Source organism: Wyeomyia smithii, chromosome 3 (genome assembly GCF_029784165.1).
Source record: "Wyeomyia smithii strain HCP4-BCI-WySm-NY-G18 chromosome 3, ASM2978416v1, whole genome shotgun sequence".
NCBI lineage: Eukaryota > Metazoa > Arthropoda > Insecta > Diptera > Culicidae > Wyeomyia > Wyeomyia smithii.
The window spans coordinates 133358997-133383988 of NC_073696.1; the positions used below are offsets into that span (position 1 = coordinate 133358997).

Here is a 24992-nt window from a genome sequence, read left to right on the forward strand (position 1 = left end):
TCCATTGTGCTCTCAGGGAGATGTTTGATTAGTATATTGAAGTTTCCATCGTCACCAGGTGCTTTCATATTTTTGAAGTTTTTAATAATTGATTTAATCTTATTCAAGTTAGTTTCAATTATTTCTACAGGTAAAAAATTCTGGGAAGAAATTAAATCAAATTGACGTGTGACTTCATTTTCAATTGGACTCACAAAATTCAAATTTGAGTTATGAACACTCTCAAACTGCTGAGCAAGTCTTTGAGCCTTTTGTTCATTGGATACAAGAAAACGTTCACCATCTTTTAAAACTGGAATAGGCTTTGAAGGTTTCTTAAGAATCTTCGACAGCTTCCAAAAAGGTTTTGAATATGGTTTCAATTTTTCAACTCTAGTCTCAAAATTTTGATTTCTCAGAAGAGTAAATCTATGTTTAATCTCTTTCTGTAAACCTTTATAAATAGTTTTAGAAACAGGGTCATGAGAACGTTGATATTGACGTCTGCGGACATTTTTAAAACGAATTAGAAGTTGAAGATTTTCGTCAAATATTGGTGAATCAAATTTCACTTGAGCCTTTGGAACAGAATAATTCCTGGCATCAACAATTGCACATTTTAATGCTTCCAAAGCGGAATCAATATTCACTTCGTTTTGCAAATGAAGCTCATTATTGAAAATTCTCTCAATATGAGTTTTGTATCTTTCCCAATTAGCCTTGTTATAATTAAAAATAGAGCTCATAGGGTTTAAAACTGGTTCATGTGATAAAGAAAAAGTTATTGGAAGATGGTCAGCATGTGTGATCAAACCACTACATACATGACTTTGATCTGTTAGCACCAAATCAATTGTTGATGGGTTTCTTACAGAAGAAAAGCATGTAGGACTATTCGGAGACAAAATAGAATAGTATCCTGAAGAACAATCATTGAATAAAATTTTGCCATTGGAATTACTTTGAGAATTATTCCATGAACGATGTTTTGCGTTAAAATCGCCGATTATAAAAAATTTTGAACGATTTCTGGTGAGTTTTTGTAAATCACCTTTAAAATAATGTTTGTGCTCGCGTGTGCATTGAAATGGTAAATATGCTGCGGTAATAAATAAAATCCCAAGTTCAGTTTGAACTTCAATTCCCAAAGTTTCAATAACTTTCGTCTCAAGATGGGGAAGAGCACGATGTTTGATTCGGCGATGAATAACAATTGCAACTCCACCGCCGGAACCCTGAATCCTATCATATCTATGAACCACGTAATTGGGATCATATTTTAATTTTATGTTAGGTTTCAAAAATGTTTCAGTAATGATTGCAATATGCACATTATTTACTGTTAAAAAATTAAAGAGCTCATTCTCATTGGCCTTCAATGAGCGAGCATTCCAATTTAAAATTTTGATCGGTTTATTTAAAATCGTTGCTTAATTTTAAATTAGAAACAATTTTAATTGTAAAATTTGTACCTATTTGAATGGCTTCAAACATTGATTTTGCCTGCAACATGGCTTTCATGAGATCGAACATTGCCTGTTGCAGAAAAGAAAGTTTACCTGCCGTAATAGGCCCAGGCAGTTGACATTAGAAAAAATATTTTCGGTAGCAATATTAGCTGGGGTAATAGGTGTACAATTATTTTCTAGCGTGTTTTGCTTACCCATATTAGCGGTCATTTTAGAACTACCAACATTTGGCGGTAGAATGTTCGAACTACCTGTAACCTGTGCATATACAGAGTATACAGAGGGGTAGAAGAAGTGGGCGTTATTGGTACGCTTGGATAATTTGGTTTTGAAGTTTGTTTTGATTGGGAAATTGATATTTGTTTACCTTGCCTTGCCTTAACAATTGCTAAACAGACTGGGCATTGGTAAAAATTTGACATATGGTTGCCGTTACAAATCACACAGCGAAAATTTTTACTCTCTTTCACAGGACATGTGTCCTTTTTGTGAGAAGAGTCTCCACAAATGAGGCATTTTTGGTCCATGTTACAAAACTTTGAACCATGGCCATAACGTTGGCAAATATGGCATTGGGTGATATGCTTTTCACCTCCGCCAAACTTCCTATAAACTTCCCACTTTACACGCACGTTATATAAAGCATGTGCTTTTTCAAAAAAAAATTAAGTTATTAACCTCACTGCGGTTAAAATGAATTAAATAATTAACAAGGGAAATTCCAGTGCGCTGACTGTTTTCGCCTCGTGATTTTTGTTTCATTAGAATTACTTGGGTAGGGGCTATGCCAAGTAATTCTGTTAAAGTAAGTTTGATCTCATCAACGGTTTGATCGTTGGTGAGACCTTTCAATACGACCTTGAACATCTTGGCGCTCTTCGTATCATATGTAAAAAAATTATACATCTTTTCAGTTAAATACTGAATAAGACGATTACGACCCTTTATAGAGTCGGCTAATAAGCGGCATTCGCCTCTACGACCAATTTGATAGGTAACTTTAACGTCAGAATCAAACGTTGAAAGTTCCTTTTTGAAAATATTAAATTCAGAAGAAATAGTTACCACAATAGGTGGAACTTTCTCCTTTTTTAAATATTTTACATTTTGTAAAGTTTCATTACTAATTACTTCATTTCACCAGCTTCTTGCTCAGGCAAAATATCAAAAGGATTGTCACTACAGACTCTCGAAGTGTCAGAAAGAGATGCCTCTCTTTTCCTCCCCGCAGTGATGCGTGGTTTCTTTTTTCGTCCTGCCATTTCAGGTGATGCGAAAAAAGTTAAAACAAATGTAAAATTCTAAAATAAGTAGTCTTGAGAAAGACTGATGGGAAATAACTTTCAGGTAGTCTTTAAAAAAACACTGACAAAACACAAACTTTGAAGCTATAGGCAGTCAAAGAGCAGTCCACAAGCAACCGAAAACACGTCTGACCTGTAGGTAGAGACGTTTCGATACCATCGATACTAACACAGAATCGATCCTTCTACTTCCGATACTTGAGTATCTGGTATCGATGTTTTACCGACGATACTTCATCAATATCGATACACACCGCTCAGTATCGAAAAATTTGTTGCATCGCATGCATGCATGTCATCTCATCAGCGATGCTAATTCAAGAGAAATTTCTGTAGATTAACCTACGGGAACGATCCTCTTCAACGGTGATCCGAAAGTCTAATTTATCGAGCCTTGCGAGCCGCTTTTTTCGAAAACGGGAGCTTATAAAAAAAGCGTAAATGGCCTTCGGTATCTGAAGAAGCTAGTTTTTCTAGGTTCAGTAAATGAAATGAATGAAAATGAATGTTTTCATCTTGAGAAGTATACATTAGAAAAGAATTATGATTTTTATTTTCAATGAACTGGTATCGCACAACGATACATGTAGGTATCGATACCTTAGCCTTAGAATATCAATACCATCTCTTGATACAAGTATCGATTCTAAGTATCGATGTTTAATGGTATCGCAACGTCCCTACCTGTAGGACAGTCCAAGACGCACTGATCGTCGGCAACGTTATTTTTTGTCTCGCATGGCGGCAGCACGACGGCTACTCAGCGCTGCCCCGGTCTGGGCACGGCGCGTCGGTGTGAATGCGTTCATAAGAACGCATGCAATCAATCTCAAACAAGCCCAGACGACACACGGAACAGCCACGGCCCGGTCCCGGAACGGAAGCAGTGGAAATGGCTCTTTAGGCTGCCTCAGTAGTGGGGCAATAACGGCAGTCTGACGACACCCGCTGAGAAGCGAGAAGAACTGCGCTGCTTCTGAGATATGGTGACCAACCACCGGGCAAGTGATTTGTTCAGTTTTATTGATTTTTGTACACAGCGAATAAACACCGATGGTGCTCTCACACGCGCAACTATTTTAACCCGTATCGTGTTGCGGTTTGTAACCATCAAGCGATTTCGTTTGCTCGCTGTTGCGTGTTGCATCATGTTGCAACTAAGCAGCTGCGAGACGACGGAATTCTCTCCATGTTGATTGATTGAATCGACTTCATATATGCCAAGATAAAGCAAAACTTCATTGCGGGCAGAAGGCCGAAGCCCTTAACTGGCAAATCGAGACGTTTGGTGCTACCTCGCTGCTGCTGTGTACTGTGATTTTTGTACCGGCGCAACCCGCTACTGCAGCTAACTAGTTGTACTATTCTGTCGACCTTTTCAAGGGAAAGGCAGCGAGTGACCAATCAGAGGACGTAATTTTCGTTTAAACAAGGCTTGACAATCATCAATAGTACAATAGTTTGCATAATCAATCAACAATTTTCTACATTCGGGTGGATGCGTGCATAATTTTCCAAACAATTGCTGCAAAAATGAAGGAAATCGGTTGAAAACAAACCGATTTTTAAGCATTTAAAAAGGGACATATTTCGTCCCCTTTTCGTTAATAGTTTTCCTATTTACATCCCTATGTGGTAGGCTAAAGAAGAACGCAGTTCTACGTCAAAATCCGTATTTTTTTTCGGATGTTTCGTCGAGAAAAATGAGGGAAGTTTGAATCTATTTTTTAATGGATAGCACCATTTTCATTGCATCAAAGGGATATTTTTCTGAAAGTACAGTTTATCAACAACAACAAAATACGTTTGAGTTTGAGATACACCAATTATTACTGGAGTAATGGCCGTTTCCCCGAAACGCTATTTTTTGCAGAGGCTTGCGGTGATCCTGATAGAGACTCAGCGGCTCAACCGAAATCAAAAAATTCATACTATTTCATTAGTTTAGAAGTGTGCCGGGTCCTTGAACGATCGCTTTTATGAGTATTTTGTTTTCAGTGCAAACCGGAACGTTTTTCCCAAAAAATGCACGTTTTGAGCGCTTAAAATTGCATTAAAATTTTTTTTTCGGCAAAATGTAACTGTATGTTTCAAAAAGCGATCGTTCAAGGACCGGCGAATTCAATAATGAAAATTTAAAAAAAAGATGAAGGAAATCAGTTCAGTAGTTTCTCCGCAATCAGGATCACGGCAAAGTCATTTTTTGGAAACACTATTCCGAGATAATCGCGTGTAAAGTTTCAAGTTTAGCTTATGCGGTCGTGGCGAGGCGCGCTGCGAATCGCTCTAACTTTCTTCCTATTGCTCAGATCTTTATGAAAATTTGTGAAAATGTTCTCAAGATGTTGCGTTTGAAGATAATGCAATAAAATTTTTTTCGGTTTTTTGAAAACTTAAAAGGTATATAACCCCTTAAAGTATATTTGGAGATATAATTTGCATGTGTTGGATACAAATATAGTGAGTATTACGCATCGTTTCTCCCGAAACCATGTTTTTCAACTGGTGGTACGTTTTTCTCAGCATCTACTGCGCCGATTTGGCTGGAATTTTTTTACAGCTGCTTGTAAAATTTTAGCCAAATCGGTTTGGTAGATGCTGAGAAAAACGTACCACCAGTTGAAAAACACTGCCAATAGCGTAATACTGACTATATTTGCACCCACGGTACACAAAATACATCTTCAAATACACCTTAATCAATAGTTGAAATGCCCGAACACTTCACCTTTCCCTAAACATCCAATTCAAATTCATTATTTTTCAACTTTTCAGAGTAGAGTCTTAATACCTTAATACGTCGGTTATACGATCGTGTCTTGGATACAACCTCCTACTTTTTTTTAGCGGATTTTTGGATTAACCCGCTTTTTTTGATGCGGATTTTTGAATTAGCGCGGTTTTTTACGTGGATTTTCGAATTACCGCGGTTTTTTTACGAGGAACGTATTCCCCGCGTAAAAAAACCTGACTGTACCAACTTAAATTACTTAAGGTTACCTTTTGTTTCGTAATGTACTGCACTGCGTCGTGATAGCAAAGTATCGTAAGCACCACTACAGTCAAGTTTCACTGCTGAATATTTTCATGTCCAGGGCACCAAACTTTATCTATTGATGGTTCCAGCCGCTATAGTCTTTCTAATCATTTCAATCTTTTTTTCTTTTGCTCGTTTTGTTCATTGGTCACGCTTTTCCTCAGACTTTCGAATTTTCTCTTTCTTTGAGTAATCAAGGTATAAATATTATTAACCCATTCCCGGCAGAAAGAAATCAGTTTTTACCTCAAAAAATTAACTTCAAACTCTTATTACTCATCAACTTTATGCACAATTGACACATACTGTATTGCATATTGATGATCAATCTGTTCTCAAACCATACAGAACAGTTTCATCGTGCAAATTTTCAATCAAAATTTGAATGTCAGGTGATGCCATATGACACCACCCGCCGGGAAAGGGTTGAACAAACAAAACCATGTGTCTTACCGGTGTCTTCTTTTGGATATTTCCATTATGAGGATGCTCTGCTAAAAATGTCCGAACTGTCAAAACCAAACACTCTTTGGTGATGAGGAAGCCCTTCAGTGCCAAACACAGATACTGAACTAGTGCCGATTGTTCTTGTTGGTGGTACTTTCCGTGCTTTCCCGGACCATCTAACTCTCCGCCGGAACTCTATTTTGGAACGAGAAATGTTGAACCGTTCACATGCCGCCTTAATTGGAACACAGTTTTGAATCGCCTGGTTATACTGGGTAATGTCCAGTTCGGTGTACTCCTAGGATGTTGTTGACGCTTTTCCCATTTTCATACGTTTTCCGGACCGAAACTTTCAAACGAACAACAAACACTATCGGTGAGCGCACAAAACTCAACTCTAAAACTAGGGGTGTCCAAAATGGGAAAAAGTGTTGTTTTGTTTTCTTAAGCTGGGTATGCAGTTGAAACGAAAGGGGGTCAAGAAATTTCTCCCTTTTTATCGAACGGAATTTCGACAGCTGATATTGCTTCACATTAACCCGTTCCCGGCGGAGAGAAATCAGATTTTAACTCGAAAAATGACCTTGAAGACCCGTATCACTCAGCAACTACATGCACAATTGACACAAACTGTATTGCATATTGTAGATCGATCGTTTCTCTAACCGTATTGAATAGTTTCGTTGTTCAAAACTGCAAGTATAATTGGTAAACTACAATCAAAGTTCAGATGTCAGGTGATGCCATACGGCTCCACAGTCGTATTCACACCAAGAGAAATTTATCGTCAAATAATAAGATCTGTCTCAATTCACGTCGTTTATGGACAGCCCAACACTTTTTTCAAGTGACAAAATCATCTACAGAAGAAAATTTACAATTTGACACCAAAAAATTAATTTTGGCCGAGAATCTTAATTTTCCGACCATTGTGTATTGGTTAATTCTTTCTACATGAGACAGAGCATAGCTCACTTTGCTGTGTACAAACACAAAAACTCTGGAGAGACTTTCCAAAAACGAGCATTTTTATCAAGCAAATTAGGGGGGGTTGGTGTTGGTGTTGGCGTTACGTTTTGTTATAATGGGGGGATGCGGGTCCCAAAATTGAGTTTTTGCGTTACGTAATTTATGGATATCACTTAGGACAAAAAAGAGTTAATACGTATCCAATCACGTCATTATTTTCATGAAATTGTTTCCTAGTTGAAGTAGATTCACAACTATTTTGTTGTGACCGATGAAAGAAATTATTATTATTTAGAAATTCTCAGTCATTTAGCGCCAACTGTACAATTTTGTGAAGCAAAATTAGTAATGGTATGATCAACTCTAGGAAGGGCTACAGAAATCCCCCTCCTAGCCCCTCTGTAGTTACGCCAATGGATAACACCTGGGAGCGAGAAACAAATGTGAAGCTGTGTGAGTGTCAAAATGAATCAGAATGAGCTGTTACTGACTGTCAATTTGAACCAAGAGAAAAAAAGCGTTTTTTTTGTAGAGTATTGTTATAACTGAACGGTTTCGCGTTGCTTGAAAAAATATTCATCGCAAACAGTTTTTGTATTCATTGTCGTTTTACAAAATATTTTGGTTTATTTTTACGTAAAATCATAAATTACATAAGCTTTAAGTGATAATCATGTTAGCGAACCTTGATTAATAAACTTGCGTTTTTTTCTGGATTTAAGGCTTTGGTTACTATTTCGAACACAATTCATCACGGCTGAATGTTGATTCTCGTTTCACAAAATAGTGAGATGTAGGATTGTAACATTTTTGAAACTGCATGAAACCGTGAAAAACCTGCCTCACAGGTTACGCTCTCGAACACATTTTCAGAATGTCTGCGCAAATATATTCAAACTCAAAACTCTGAAGAGACGTTTATAAAACGGCAAATTGAAAAAAAAACGCAGACTTGAAAAATCTGTGTTTTACAGACAAATTTGCACATTCAGTATTCCTGATGTTAATAAAAACATCGTTTGAGTCATGCATGTGTTACAGCAAGAAGATTGCTACACGCTATCAAAAAACGACGCATGTCCGTGTTCTCTGTTTTGAGTGTAGTATTCGTTTCTCCCTCTTAGGATAACACTATTTCAGTATTGTAGGAAAATTGGGGCTAAATTGACATGTTGCTGCCATTTTACGTGGATCAAACACCTACCAATCGATTTCTGAGATTTTTTTACACAATAAAAGATTTTTAGAATTAGTGCATTACCATCAATGCTCTATATACATGTATTTTTATGCAAAACTGAATTTCCCCGAGTTTGAACATATTTCAACTTAAGGGGCAACAATGGTGCCATTTTGAATTTTTGAGAAACCGGTAATTTTTGTGGTTTTTTCGACGCCATTTTGTTTTGAGGCCAAATATCAAAATTCTAAGAGTTTGTCCACATATTAGCATCTTTTTACCCATCTTTTGAAAAAAAAAACAGCTCTTAAATCGGACAAAAACTGAGCTAAAACGGTGGTTCTACGAAAACGGTTCCGGCACGGTTTTAGTATATTTCACAAAGCAAAATAATATCTATAGATATCATATAGATTCGTTCCGCCCATCTCTTTTTTTATTTAAATGATTTCAAACACTCGAAATTTAATTCCCCTGCATCCAAAGATTTAACTTACGATTTGTTTACTTACTTACTTTGTTGGCTAACGGACCGTTAACCGATCTAGGGCTGAACGAATTAGAGATGTCCAGCTTCTGTCTTGGGCAGCCGTTCTCCGGTCTCCTCGTACACCAGCAGATCATGCATCTTCTTCCACCGCGTGTGAGACCTTCCACGGAATCGACGGCCTCTTCCTGTATCTCTACTGAAGATAGTTTTGGCGGCTCTCTCGTCAGGCATTCTGGCTACATGTCCAGCCCACTGAAGCTTGCCCCGCTGTATTACCTTCACTATATCAGCATGTTTGTATACCTGGTACAACTCGTGGTTCATGCGTTTGCGCTACACTCCATCTTCTAGTTTACCGCCAAGATCCGATTTGTTTATAGTCTGCAAATACATAACCAATCAGACATTGGATACATTCGAACTTAAACAATAATCGTTTGAAATGATTGGTTTTTTCGGAATGAAAATATTCTTGCCTTTAAGCTTTTATACTTTACGTCGATTCTTAATTAAAAGTCAATTTTTGACCTCTAACCATACCAATCATTTCTGGTTGGTTCCCAGAAACCGGAAGTCACAATTCTAGAGTTCAAAATGGTGTCTGAATTGGATTTTTAGTATCTGTGCATCATCATTATTACGGAAATACCATATTTGGTCACTTTCGGCTGTTTTCCACTCACCGGAAGTCGTCATTTTTAAATTCAAAATGACATGTTAAGTTGATTTCTGGTCTCTGGGCGTCATTCTGGTTCCGGATATACCCATATTGGTATTCGGCCATTTTTGAAGTCGCTATCTTGGATTTCAAAAGCATGTGGGATTCATTTCTGGCCCGTCATCCTGGTTTCGAAAGTAACCATTTTGGGTTGTAATCGGTCTTTTTGGGCTGTTTTCCAGGAACCGAAAGTCGCCATCTTAGAATCCAAAATGATGTCCGGGGTCGATTTCTTGTTTCTGTGCATCATTCTGGTTCCGAAAACATCCGTTTGGCGTGGTAACTGGTTGTTTTCCAGAAACCGGAAGCCGCCGTCTAAGAATTCAAAATGGTGTCTGAGGTCGTTTTTTGGCTTCTGTGCATCATCCATTTCGGGTGGTAATTGGCCACTTTCGGCTATATTCCAGACACCGGAAGTCGCCATCTTAAAATTCAAAATTGTATATGAGGTTGATTTTTGGTGTCATTGCATCATCACGATTACGGAAATGCCCTTATTGCAGCGGTCTCAACCTTTTTTGTCTGCGTACCCCTTGGCGATATTTTGCAACTCAATTTTACCCTCTGGCTTGGAATGTTCTCGCAGACTGGGGGAGAGCAGTAATAGATCATGTTGTGGCAGTCTAGTTTAGGTTTCAAATTGAATTATGATTTGTTTGATTGCTTCAGTCATGTTTAAAAGGCAAGATTGAACAACAAATGAAGTGTTATAAAGAAAAATTGCTTTGTCCGGTATTACTGATTTTTCTTTTGCGTACCCTTAGGGGAAAATGATGTCCAGGGTTGATTTTTTGATTCTGTGCCTAATTCTGGGTCCGAAAATATTCGTATTGCATGATAATTGGTTAGTTTGGGTTGTCATCGTCTCAGAAATCAAAATGGTGTCTGAGGTTGATATTTGACTGCTATGCACCGTCACAATTACGGGATTTGGTCATTTTCGGCTGTTTTCAGGAACAGGAAGCCATCATCTCGGATTTTAAAAAAGGCATGTGATGGCAGTCGATTTCTGACTGTTTCCTACCGGACAACCGGAATGTGTCATCTTATAATTCAAAATAGTATCTTAGGTTAATTTTTGGCTTCAGTGCATCATCACAATTACAGAAATACACTCTAGTAGCCCTTTTCTAAATATTGACATCCTTTGATTGATACGCTCTAGTAGCCCTTTTCTAAATATTGACATCCTTTGATTGAACAAGGCTCCACAGTTGCAGAGTAAATGTTCAGCAGTTTCGGTTTCAAATTGGCAAAACCGACATTCTGTAGATTGAGTTTTTCCAATTTTATTTAGGAGAAAACCTACTCGGGCAGTGACCGGTCAACAGTACCCGAAGATCTTTTTTATTCCGTTTTCCGAGCTTTCACAGCACTCGGTGTGATAATCTTCTAGCTTGTCTGGATGTATCCGTGGCGTTCCAGCTTGATTCTACCGTGGACATTTCCAAAGCTCTAAATTCAGTCCTTAGAGCGCATTCTGGGACTCCACAGAATGGTTCCGGAACAATAAAATTTGATGCTGAGCCTTCTCTTGCTAGGCTGTCGGCTTTTTCATTTTCTTCAATGCCGCAATGGCCGGGCACTCAGTATAGAGTAACTTCGTTCCTACTGGCCAATTGTCTTAAAGAAAGAAGGCATTCCCACACTGGCCTCGATTTACATGTAAAAGCAAAGCTACTTAGCTATCAGAAAATATAAAGATTTTCGCAAATCTGTATTTTCTTGTTAAATAAATATTCACACATTCAATAATAGCATGAATTTCTGCTTGAAATACCGTTGGACTGTGGCCCATTGGTATAGCTCTACTGATTCCAGGGCCAAACACCCCAGCTCCAGTATTTTCACCCATTTTTGATCCATCGGTGTAAAACACAACAGAACCTGTACGTAGACTCGGTCCTCCTGACTCCCATTCATAGCGGCTTGACTTAACTACTTTGAAGGGAATGTCATAGTTTGTATTCGTTGTCATCCAACCTTCTATTGTTTATCAATCTGAATTCCTTAAGGATCCTTAGGTGTCCCACAAGGTCATCATCTAAGATCTTATTATAACGTTTTAATAGCAAAGCATTCTTTGCAGCCTGCGGCTTTACATATTTGTGCAAAGGTAGCATATAAAGGAGTGCTTCCAAAGCAACTGATGGTGTACTTTTCATTGCCCCAGTTATTGATATACAGGCAAGCCCCTGCAGCTTACCAAGCTTCGCTTGAGCGGTTACCTCGTTAATTTTAGGCCACCATATAGGTGAAGCGTATGTGATCTTCAGACGAACAATTGCCGAACAAATCCAATGGACTGTTTTTGGTCGTAGTCCCCATGTTTTCCCACGGCTCTATTACAAACCCAAAGGGCATTTGTACCCTTAGAGATAGTCTTGTCTAGATGAGAATTCCAATTCAGTCTTTCGTCCAAAGTTACACCGAGGTATTTAAGTTCTTCTGCAAACTGAATTTGAACACCATCTAGAACAGGCCGTTTTAAATTTAGCTTTACCCTTTTAGTAAAAGCTACTATAACAGTTTTAGAAGGATTAACATTTAAACCCTCTTCTCTACACCATTTTGAAGTAGATTTGAGCGCAGTTTGTAGTCGATTAGATATCGTGTCATCGAATATCCCACGAACTATTATGGCTACATCGTCTGCGTACCCAATTACTTCATATCCTAGTTCTGTTAGCCTCTTAAGGAGTTCGTCTACAACTAAGGACCACAATAAGGGTGAAAGTACTTCTCCCTGAGGACATTCCTTATTAGATCTAATATTTAGCTGCGCACCTCCAAGATCAGCAGAAATTTCTCGAACTCTTAGCATCGCCATTGTCCATTCAATAATACAGTTATCCATGCCCCTTGCTTCCATTGCGGAACGCATTGAGCTATAGGATGCATTATCGAATGCTCCTTCTATATCGAGAAAAGCTTTTTTTTGGCTTGAAAGGACTTCTCGATTTTGTTAACTAACGCTTGTAGCGCTGTTATTGTAGATTTACCCGATTGATAAGCAAATTGGTTTTTGCTCAATGGAAACTTCACCTAGATTGTTGACTTGATAAAGTCGTCAAAAAAGTTTTCCATTGTCTTTAATAGAACAGAGGAGAGACTGATGGGTCTAAAGGCTTTGGGAGTCGTTTTGTCTCTTTTCCCGCTTTAGGAATAAAGACAACTCGAACCTTTCTCCAGGCTTTTGGTATATAACTCATGGTAACACTGGCTCTGAAGAGTTCAGTCAACTGGGGAATAAGAGCCCTGTTGGAGCAGTGCCGGGAAGATTTCATGTTTTCCAGCAGATTTGTAAGGTTGAAAAGAAGTCAACGCCCATTCAACCCTACCAGGCTTTAGGATAGACTTTAGTTGACCACAAAAGTCCTGCCTCATCTGAGTCTTGCACTTCACCGGATATGGGTGTTGACCCTGGAAACCCAAGAAACAATTGAAACATAATAAAAAAATAAATTGAATAAAATAAAAATTTCGAGGATTTAAGAAACATTTTTTGTTACTACGATGAAATTGTAAAAAAACAAGCAACAACTAAAGTTGCATCGCTGCTTCAAAAAACTTTACACCAACAACGTCCTTCGCGTGGTTGGATTTGTTGTTGAAACGTGTAAACGGCATTTGAAAACCTAACCTTCACTGAATAGATCTAGTGGGTGGAGCATATTGGTTGCCAACGTGATGCTTGCGAGATACACAAAACAAACACACAAAAATACTTTTAAAAGTTGCTGTCGTGTTCTGAAGCCATATAACAGCAACTTTTGCTCGATCGTTCGCCTTATGTTTGTTTTTGAGATGAGGTAATTCACTGCGTTGTAACTTTTGGGTACTTGGACTAGAACTTGTCTAAAAAGTGTGGGTCTCTAAAGCGAAATGAGATAAATTGCTCTGAATTTCATTATGAGCTGAGGTGCTTATGAATTGAAGAAGCAAAATTAAAAACTGATAATGACCATTGGCATGATAAGGGAAGCAAAATTTGAAACTGAGTCATATACTTGCAAGTGTTTCTACAGCAAATAACGTTAACAGTAAAATTTAGAAAATTGAATAGAATTTGATAACTGGAGTTGAATCCTCATCAAATTCCTGGAAATAATCAAAAATAAATCGCTATATAGACAATATTTTACCATTCTGACCATTTGCCATTTGACAATCTTACCACAACGCCATGTAGTTTCTATTGCGCCTTAGTTGCTGCTACGATGCATCTTCGTAGCTGAAATTTTACCATGCAGCATTTACCATGTTGTTATCAAATTCCATGCATAAGTTCATACACATTGCGGTTTCATTCTTGAAACTTGTGTTGAAACAACGAAAATGTTGCAATTGGCTCCACCTCCTGCGCTTTTTTTGTCATTGTATAAGAAACTGAGATGTAGCTGCAACATAGTTTCGCATAAGAATTTGGTGCTGTGATGCACAAAGTTCATAATCGAAACAAATTTTGCTGCTTGGGAAGCGAGTTCTCATCATTACTTTCAGAGTTTCAGCGGAATCAACTGTAAAACTGCCGTCCTCTTTTTTAAGATTGCCAATACCATTTGAATAATTTTTGAAAGAATTTTATGCAGCCGCGCAGCTGTTGGAGCGTTATTGATCTCTTTGCAGGCCCGTCTCCAGTCCTGTCTTTTGGCACGCCTCAATTAACTGTTGTATGCAGTCAGGGCTTTTTTGTAGTGATCCCAGTCTAAAGTGACTTTTGCTCGATTGTACAATTGTCTAAATTTTTCCTTAAATCTGCCAGTTTCTCATTCCACCAAGAAACATCTCTGCTAGATGATCCATGCTGAACAGGACAACTAGCTTGATATGATGAAATCATTTTATCAATGAATTCATCGGAGGCATTATCCAGTTGTGAGCAAGTTTTTATTGATGTATCTTCAATTGTATTGTGGTTCTTTAAATAGAATCGATACAGATCCCAGTTGGTTTTTCTTGGGTTCCTGTAGTTTAATGGTTCGGTTTATAATTAAACCTGATATGTTTATGGTCCGACAGTGATTCTTCATCAGAAACGTGCCAGTTCACAATCTTTCTTGATAAAAGGTCACTGCAGATCGAGAGATCAAGAACCTCTTTCCGGTTGGAACTTATATATGTAGGCGATTTTCCTCTATAACATATGTCAATATTGTTAGACGAAATGCAGTTCAGCAGATTTTTGCCTCTTTTATTGATATCTGAGCTACCCCACAGTGTGTGATGGGCATTTGCATCACACCCTGTTATAAATTGGGCGTTCATTTCTTTACAGTAGTTTATAAATTTTTCAGTCAGCGAAGGAAGAATGCCATCAGTATCTCCAGGAAAATAAGCTGAAGCAATGCATACTTTTGTTTTTCCCCGGGTCGTTGGCACCTCCACCCTGATCGTAACTTTGTCTCTACTTATAAACTCGGTAACTGGGACAAACTCAGTCTTTTTGTTTACTAGGATTGCTGTCCTAGGTCTCGGCTCACTGTTATCGTATAGAAGATTGCAATTAGGCAGAGAGCAACCCAGTACTCTTCCATTATTAACCCAGGGTTCCTGAATTAAACCCACGTCAGAATTTTCTTTGGTAAATCTTTTACTGAGCACCACTGAAGCACCCTTCGCATGGTGAAGATTTATGTGAATAAATAATTCAGATATATTTGTGTTATTTGTTTGCTATAATCGTTTGACCGTGTAGCTTCCGAAAACAATCTTGTTTATATGAAAACTAGCTGACCCGGCAAACTTCTAACGCCCATTTTTGTGTTCAATTTATTAATTTTAAACAATTCAAATTCTTTGTTTCCTTGCGATTTGTTTACAGTCTGCAAATGCACGCCGAATCGGCCTTTGGATATGATCAAAGTCAAAAGGCAAATCGTTTGAAATGATTGGTTTTACTGGAATGACAACATCCTCGATTTTTGGCTTCTGTACATCACCTCTTTTCTAAAAATAACCATATTGAGTGGTATTCGATCGTTTTCAGCTGTTTTTCTGGCATCAATCTGATTCTGGAAATACCCATATTGGGTGGTATTCAGTAATTTTGTTGTTTTTCAGAAACTGAAAGTGGTCATCTTTGAATTCAGAATAGTGTCCAGGGTCAATGCTTGGCTTCTATGCATCATCTCGATTACGGAAATATCCATATTAAGTAATGTTCGGTCTTTTTCGGCGGTTTTTCTGAACCGGTCGCCATCTTGGATATCAAAATGGCATTTGGAGATAATTTCTGGCCCCTGAGCGTCATTCTAGTTTGAGAAACACGCATGTTGGGTGTTATGCAGTCATTTTCGGCTGTTTTCCAGAAACCAAAAGTCGCCATCTTACGATTCATAATGGTGTCTGTGGTGAATTTTTATCTTCTGATTTTGGAGAAACTCAAAGTGGGTGGTATTTGGTTTTTTTCGGCTGTTTAAAAAAACCGGAAAATTTCTGGCCTCTGGGCGTCAATCTGGTTAAAGAAACACCCATATTAGGTGGTATTTTGTCATTTTCGGCTGTTTCCCAAAAACCGGAAATTGCCATCTCACAATTGGAAATGTTGTCTGAGGTCGACTTGTGGCTTCAGTGCACCATTACGATTCCGGAAATACCCATATTAGAAAGCAGAAGTTTCCATCTTAAATTTACAAATGGCGTCTGGAGTCAAGTTTTGGCTCCTGTGCGTCGACCCGATCATTGCAGGCTGTTTTCCGGAAAACCTGGTTGAAATATCTGTTTAATTTGTATGGGAGACCTGCCTCTCTTTCCAGAGTACGGAGGAGTATCAAACCACCAAAGAAATTCATGTTCGATTTGTATTAGAGTCCTCCCATCTAGAAGGCGGAGGATGTTGCACCACCATTAAAATATTTTTTGCCCCCAAAAACCTCCACATGCTAAATTTGGTTCAATTTACACGATTAGTTCTGGAGTTGTGAAAAAAACTGAGTTTCTTTTGTAGGAAACCCCACCCTTCCAGAAGAAGGAAGGGTTTTACACCATTATGGGCTTGTTACCCCTTGAAATATTCACCTGCCGAATTCGATTCTATATACTTGGTTAGTTCTCGAGACGTGCAGAAATTTGTGTTTCATTTGTATGAAACTCCTCCCTTCCAGAAGAGGGAGGGGTGTTAATCCAATAAGGACATATTTGTTACCCCTAAAGACATCTATATGCCAAATTTGGTTCCATTTGCTTGGTCAGTTTTCGAGATGTGCGAAAATTTGTTTTTCATTTGTATGAGACGGCTCCTTCCAGTAAAGAGAGGGGTCTCGAATTATCTTTTCACCTTTCTCGGTCTCCAAAACCACTATATACAAAATTTCACACCGATCGGTTCTATGGTTTCCAAGCCTATATAGATCAGACAGACACAGAGCTGCATTTTTATATGTTTAGATAGTTCAACCGATTACCGTGATGGTAGCCACCAGTCGAGCGTACCTCTATTTGTATTTTATTTTCGGTGGTAGCTTTCAAAAGATGATTTCAAAATAACTGTCGAGAGTCAACTGTTTTAAATTGCTGTCATATTACCTATTGTTGTTCATTGCGCCTTCTGCGATCTCATTTCATCTTTGTATGGAAATTCTATTTTCGTGTATTTTACCATTTTCCTTTGAATTTTCCTAGCTTTCTCGCCGTAACAATTTGCCTTGGACAAAGACGAACACAACAAAACAAAGCCAGCTCAAGTCAGACGCTCCGTTGTAAAGTTATGGACGGTCGCACATATGTAACTTTATTTTATATATAACAGAAGATACATTAGTCTATTTAGAGTATCGGACGTCTTCGTCAGTGGTTTTCTTCGGCCCTCTTTTGCATCAGATTGCTGCAGAAAAACTGCCGAAGAAAACCACTGACGGAGACGTTCGATACCCTATCTAAACATATAAAAATGCAGCTCTGTCTGTCTGTCCGTCTGATCCATATAGGATTCGAAACTACTGAACCGATCAGCGTGAAATTTTTTATATGGGGGTTTCAGGGGCCGAGAAAGGTGACTAAGATAGATCGAGACCCCTCTCTCTTCTGGAAGGAAGGGGTCTCATACAAATGAAGGGAGGGGTCCCATACAAATGAAACACAAATTTATGCACATCTCGAAAACTAACCAAGTAAATGGAACCAAATTTGGCATGTGGATGTTTTTAGTAGTAACAAATATGCCCACATTGGTTCGACACCCTTTCCTCTTCTGGAAAGGAGGGGTTCCATACAAATGAAATACAAATTTCTGCACATCTCAAAAACTAACCCAGCAAATGGAACCAAATTTGGCAGGTCGATCTCCCCTTTGTTTAAGGGAGGGGTTTCATGTAAATGAAACAAAAATTTCTGAACATCTCAAGAACTAACCAAGTAAATGGAACCAAATTAGGCATGTGAATGTTTTTAGAGGTGACAAATATGTCCATAATGGTTCGACACCCCTCCCTCTTCTGTAAGGGAGGGGTTCGAAACAAATGAAACACAAATTTCTGCACATCTCGGAAACTAACCAAATAAATTGAACCAATTTTGGCAGGCGAATATTTTTAGGGGTAACAAACTTGTCCATAATGTTTCGACACCCCTCCTTATTCTGGAATGCAGGGGTTCCATACCAATGAAACAAAAATTTCTGCACATCTCGAGAAATAATCAAGTAAATGGAACCAAATGTGGCATGTGGAAGTTTTTGGAAGCAAAAAATATTTAAATGGTGGTTCGACACGCCCCCTCCACTTCTTGATGGGAGAGCTCTTATGCAAACTAACACAAATTTCTATGGTTCATACAAACTAAACAGATATTTCAAACAGGTTTCCCGAAAAACAGCCTAAAATGATCGGGTCGATGCACAGAAGCCAAAACTCGACTCCAGACGCCATTGTTAAATTTAAGATGAAAACTTCCGGTTTTTTTTCCGGAAAATGTCTCCAAATACCATTTTGAATCCGAGTTGGCTACTTCCGGTGTCTGGAAAACAGCCGGAAATGACCAAATACCATCCAATATGGGTGTTTCTTTAACCAGAATGACGCTCGAGGACCAGAAAATGTCTTCCAATGCCTCTTTGGAATCCAAGATGGTGACTACCGGTTTTTGAAAAACTGCGGAAAATGACCAAATACCACCCAATATGGGTATTTTCGGAATCGTAATGATGCGCTGATGCCATGAATCGGTCTCAGACAACATTTTTAATTGTAAGATGTCAACTTCCGGCTCCTGGAAAAAAGCCAAAAATGGCCGATTTCCATCCAAAATGAGTATCTCCGGAACCAGAATAATGCACGGAAACTGAAAATCGACCAGACATCATTTTGACTTCGACGATGGCTACTTCCGGTGTCTGGAAAACAGCCGATAATGACCAAATACCATTCAATATGATTGTTTCCGGAACCAGAATGACGCTTAGAGGTCAGAAATTGATTTCAAATGGCATTTTGAAGTCCAAGATGACGACTTTCGTTTTCTGGAAAATAGCCTGAAGTTACCAAATACCACCTAATATGAGTTTCCCTGCAACCAGAATGATGCAAGGAACTAAAAATTGACCTCAGACACCATTATGAGTTTTAAGATGGCAACTTCTGGTTTCTGAAAAATAGCCGAAAATGACCACATAACACCTAATATGGATGTTTCTTAGACCAGAATGACGCTCAGGGGCCCGAAATTGTTTTCCACTGCCATTTTGAAATCCATAATGGCGGCTTCCGGTTTCTGAAAAACAGCCTAAAGTGACCAAATACTACCCATGAGTATCCCTGGAACCAAAATGATGCAAGGAGTTAAAAATTGACCTCAAACAATTGTAAGATGGCAACTTCTGGGAAGCAGCCTGACCCTGGACACCATTTTGAATTCTAAGACTGAATACCACCCAATACGGGTATGTACAAAATCTAAAAGACGAGGATGTTGTCATTCCGATAAAACCAATCATTTCAAACGATTTGTCCATTGATCATATCCTATAACCGATTAGTCGTGCATTTGCAGACTATAAGCAAATCGCATGGAATCGATGAATTTGGAATGTTTAAAATTATGTAATTAAACACAAAAATGGGCGGGACGAAGTTTGCCGGGTCAGCTAGTTATGAATAAAAATAATTTTCATGCTCATCGATTCATACTTAGGCCGTGGTTATACTGGCGTGAACTGCGTCGGAACAGTTCGGGATCTGTTTTGACGCGCGTCAGTATTTATTGTTCGCTCCAGTATAACCACGACCTTATCCGCAGGTCGCCTTTTCTCGTCCGCCTCTTTGCGCAGATTCCTTAGTTCGTCCTCTTCAGAAAGATAGAAGCGAAACGCCGGTGGAACCTAAAGTTTGTAGCAAAATCCGCTGGAGGACCGAAAAAAAATATAATAAAGTAGGTCGAGCCGTTCGGAAACATTTGCCTTTTAAGTCTACTTTTTACCGAAAACTGTCAATTATCCAACATATATAGAATCAAAAATGTCCTGTGGTAGTTTTGCATCAATAGACCACACACCTCTTCAGTAGGATCAGTCCTCTACAGTACTCATTAATCTTTCGAGCTCTGAATAAATCAAGTGAACAAGTGGTTCTTCTTGCTGGAAGAAACCTGAATAAGAACAATCCGATAAATCTAGTGCTAAATCTAACCGTAACTTGAAAAAATCGGGCTCGCAACTGCGATAGTTTGCATGGTCTGTTCCGGTGGCAGATGATAGGTACATTTAAACTAGGCTTGAAAATAGTGACCAAAGTCACTAAAAAGTGACCCGCTTCGAGTCCTGAGTAACTTATGTACGACGCCAAAATACATTGATTCCCTTGCATTTAGCAGAGACATCTTCCTGACGTTTTGACTTAGCACTTTCCAGGCAATTTCGTGCTACCTCGTATGAACCTCAGCAAAAAGATTTCGTTATTTCAAAGAACTGACTCTTCTGATCAGCTCGCGAACGGATTGTCTGCATCTATGAGCAAATTTCTTTATTCCACTGGGTCAGTGGAAATTTGCGCGAGAATAGAGAAGCGATATTGCCATTCACGATGCAAGAAAGAGATACCAGACAGTCCCAAATGGGCTCTAAGAAAAAATAAATTCGCTATACGTGTCGTGGCGCTTTGTTGCCATCGTTGCCGTTGTCAAAGTCACGTGCTTCATCTTCAATTTTCTCTCTCGCTTGACTTGACTGTAAAATCGCAGCTTGTTATGTAGAGGGGGGAACTTCATTCAGCGCAACGCACTATCATTTGCAAACCGAATATATACTTATATATATATATATATATATATATATATATATATATATATATATATATATATATATATATATATATATATATATATATATATATATATATATATATATATATATATATATATATATATATATATATATATATATATATATATATATATATATATATATATATATATATATATATATATATATATATATATATATATATATATACTTTTATTCTCTCTCACAATTTATGCGCACTCTATCTCTATCAAAGCGAGTCGGGTTTCCCGAAAACCAATTATCGCATTTCTGTCGTGCTCCGTTGCCATTTTTATTTTCTTTCTTTTGCCGCATAGTTTTGTGTTAGCTGTATCCTAAGGCCTCTGCCATGCCGAACGTCAACGCGAGCGATTGGGCGAGACTCCCGGCGTAGGTAAATAAACAGCCATAAGTGGAGCTGTTCCTTAAGCTACGGCAAAAATCTCGCCCGATCACTCGCGTTGGCGTTCAGCCTGACAGAGGTCTAACACGAACAAAGTATGAAACACTGGAAAAAATCTCATATCTACTACACTATGTAGATTCAGATAATCAATAAACCAGTTCTTTCGCTGTTTTTGTTCCTTTTTTTTTGCCATCCATTTGTGTGCGTTAGGGTTTGCAATACTCCCGGGAATCGATTTCCCGGGAAACGGGAATGAAAAATCTTATTTCCCGGGAACCGGGAATCGAAATTTTTTTTAGCAAAAATGAGATTTTAAAAGAAGTTTATCAGTAAAAGGTAACAAAAAATTGATTACAATTTCATTCTCAATTCGCATGAAAAACAAAAAAAAAAAAAACAAATGAAAAACAAAACATATACATGTTAACCCTCTTCCGCTCATAAGGTTTTTCATTAATATTTATAGCTTCACGAGAAAATTTAAGCTGAACACTTTGTAGACTAACTAAAATTACTGTAAACTGTAGTATTTTGAAGAAAATGCCCAGTGATGCTCTTAGGCAGCATATAAAAGTTTATGGAAAAATCGTAAGCACAACAAACTCTTTTATGTCAAGATATGATGATTATAATTCTTGGTGCTTTAGAGTCACCATGAGCGGGATCGATTTTTGTAGCATATATTTGCCGAAGAGGAGGATTGAAGGTCCTTATGTCGTCAAAGAATCGCTTCAGATCCGCTGACAAATTTCCGTTAAGCTCAAAAATGTTATTTCCTTCTGTAAAATTTTGCTCAAGTCCACTGAATCACCGCTGATGTTCGATTTCTAGAACACTTTCAAATCACCGATTTCAGCTCTTGCTAAACTGGTGTCCGAGGCTTTCAGTTTGTTGAAGAGAAAACTGAGCGTTAGGCAGGCATTGGACGAGGGAAATATTTGCTATATTTGGTACGGATTTTTTGAGCAAAATATGTTGTACACTACAGTAAATATTTACTGTTTACTTGAGCGGTAGCAAACCTATTCGCTAATTTTTTTTTATTAAAAATATTTGCTATGTCATTACACGGTGCGATTTTTTTTTTCAAATAAACTTCGTCTCAAATCTAATTTTCATTGAAAAAACAACATTTCAAACCCTCTTGTAGTTTATGTCACCATTGATTGGAGCGTAGGCTTCCGAGGAAGAATTTTGGTTGATTACTACGTTATTTCGTTATTTCGCCGTTCGGTAGTTTTCTGTGACCGAGACAAACCGAAAGAAAACGATAAAATATCAAATAATCAGTTCAATGAGACTTAAAATAAGTCAGTCTTAAAAAATTTGAATACCTACCAATTAACATGTAAAGATGATTTTACGTTGAACATTATTGTAACCATAAAAAACACGGTATTTTTACTGTAAGCTTCTAAACGATTGTTGTCATTACCATGTTTTAACAACGTTTTTTGTTGTTGAATCTACCACCGACAATAATTTTACCATGAAAAACATTGTCAGTGACTTTTAAGTGTATGGGAAAGATGCCTGAAAAAATGCTTTTAAGATACATAACGACCCGCCTTTTTCATGGTAAAAATGGCAAAACCGATGTTTTTTATTGTTCTGGACAATGATATTTAATGTAAAATTGATTTATCTACAATGAAAAACATAGTTAAATTATGGTATAGCTATGTACAATACAGCAATTTTTAAGGTTTGTTTAATGTTTTTTTTTTCGGGTAATACCCAGCTCACTGTTGTACAATTGCTGTACACAAGTTCGAGAGTTTTAGTTTACAAGTATTGAAGTTTTTTCTTGTAATAATTACCTTTCGTTGCCAATATCTACGATGCTGATCACCTAACGTGTATAGTCAATCAAATTACTTAAAAAGAGCAACAGTTAGAGAAAAGATTTCTTCGCTTTGAACCTCGGTTCTCTGTATTTTTGAGTGTATTTTCAGTTCATGCTATGGAATTTTAGAAAAAACGTTTCATACATAAAGTCCGAATTCTTACGTAATTCAATTATTATTATTATTTTTTTTTTGGGCTATGAGCACGAAATGCTCAAAAAGTAATATCCATTTTACAAATACATGAAAATGATGATGATGATGATGATGGTCCCGCCTCTTACCCCTACAAAGATTTGAGGTAGACGATTTATCTATTAGATAATTAGTTATTACTTCAATTAAACCAGAAAGCAAAAAAAAACGGACTGGTTTTGTCGATACAGATATAAAATCCTCCATAATATTCCAATGCTTAAACGGCAGTATTACTTAATAAAAAAAAAAATTAAACACAAATTTCTAAGCCGTTCTACGACCAAGATTACCAAGTTCTAATTATTTTACTTCTTTCAATCAATTGAACATTATTCACATCTGAATTAAGCCAACACCCAATCTAGCCCACAGCTAAATTGCTACAGTCCCAACAAGGCCATTCCCGCCGAACTCAGCAAGCAAAGCACAGGTAAACCGTGAACTCAACATGAGACTCATGAGGATGTCCCCACCTAGGGAAAACTCAATTTTCATAACATACATCAGCATAATACATCTGTATGTATGTAAATAAAAAAAAAACCTTTATTTTTCAAAATGTCATATATTAATTTAAGAAAGGTAGTCAATTATATCTGTGTAACGCGCGCGATTCTCAAACCTTTGTAGACTTCTCATTTTTTTTTTTTTACTACTACATTAAATACAAAATCCATCATTATCATCGGGACGAACATAATAGTTTTTACAATGCTTAAATAAATACTAAAAAGCTATTAAGCAAAAGTCCACATAAAATCATCCGTTATGAAAACTTCGTCAATTTAGTGCGTGAATTGTTAAAACACTTCTGTTTAGCTGCCTAAAAAACAGCTTTGACGTGTGAAATACATTGTCTCTTGAACTCAAGTAGCGTTGCTGCACGTTTGACCTGTGTAGGCATCGAATTGAACACTTTAATTCCTTTAAAAAATAATGAATTCTGCGAAGCTCCAAAAATAAAATTTGGTGTTCGAATTTCTGTTGCGTTTCTAGTATTGTATCTATGAATATCACAAATTTAATTAAACTTTTTGTTTTTACACAGGAGATGGAAAAGCAGCTTGAATATTATAGGACACAAACAGCGTTGGCGGACGTGAAACTGAATCCTGTTTTCAAGTCACAAGATCCAGATTGCCAACCGAAATACGAAAAATTTATGGAAAATTCCGACTTTGTGAGTATAAATTCATGAAAGTTCATTCAACATTGTATTTTATCCGATTTTGGAGTGAATGTGCACACACAAGAAGCAAGTATACGTTTTATGCTAGCCCACATTTCGATTGTGCGGAATTGGGGCAATAGGGTTAGTTGATATCCTCAGTGATAAAATCCACCTTATTGTCACGATACCACTGAACTACTTCTTCAAATCGCCAAATACGACTAAAACTTACGAGACCTCTGTGTGCGTTAATGTATTATAGAACCCGCTTTTCGTTCGAGGTACTCTTGTATACCGTTGAGTCCATCGTCTTGTTCGTGATAAAAAACCTAAATTAATCCACCTAGCGGTCAGACCCAGCCTTTCTCATTCAAACTTATTATTTGTAAAAAAAAGATTTACATGAACGCTTAAATCAAATAAAAGTATATTCACTCTTTGGGTTCTTCAATATTGATGTTGTAATTGAAGTATAAAATATGAAATTTGACGTAATGTTAGTGCTAGTAAATAGCGAAATAGA

General features: G+C 37.7%; 1 long non-coding RNA gene across 2 annotated transcripts in view; it reads left to right on the forward strand.

Annotated features, from left to right (window-relative positions):
- LOC129731188 (uncharacterized) overlaps positions 1-24992 on the forward strand; it is a 42567-nt gene that overhangs the window by 14367 nt on the left and 3208 nt on the right. Inside the window, exon 2 of one of the 2 annotated variants that reach the window (XR_008728980.1) lies at positions 24347-24478. This is a non-coding gene — a long non-coding RNA (uncharacterized LOC129731188). Of the gene's footprint in view, positions 1-21206; positions 24479-24992 lie in introns of those variants that run through there. The other variant, XR_008728979.1, reaches the window with a different exon arrangement.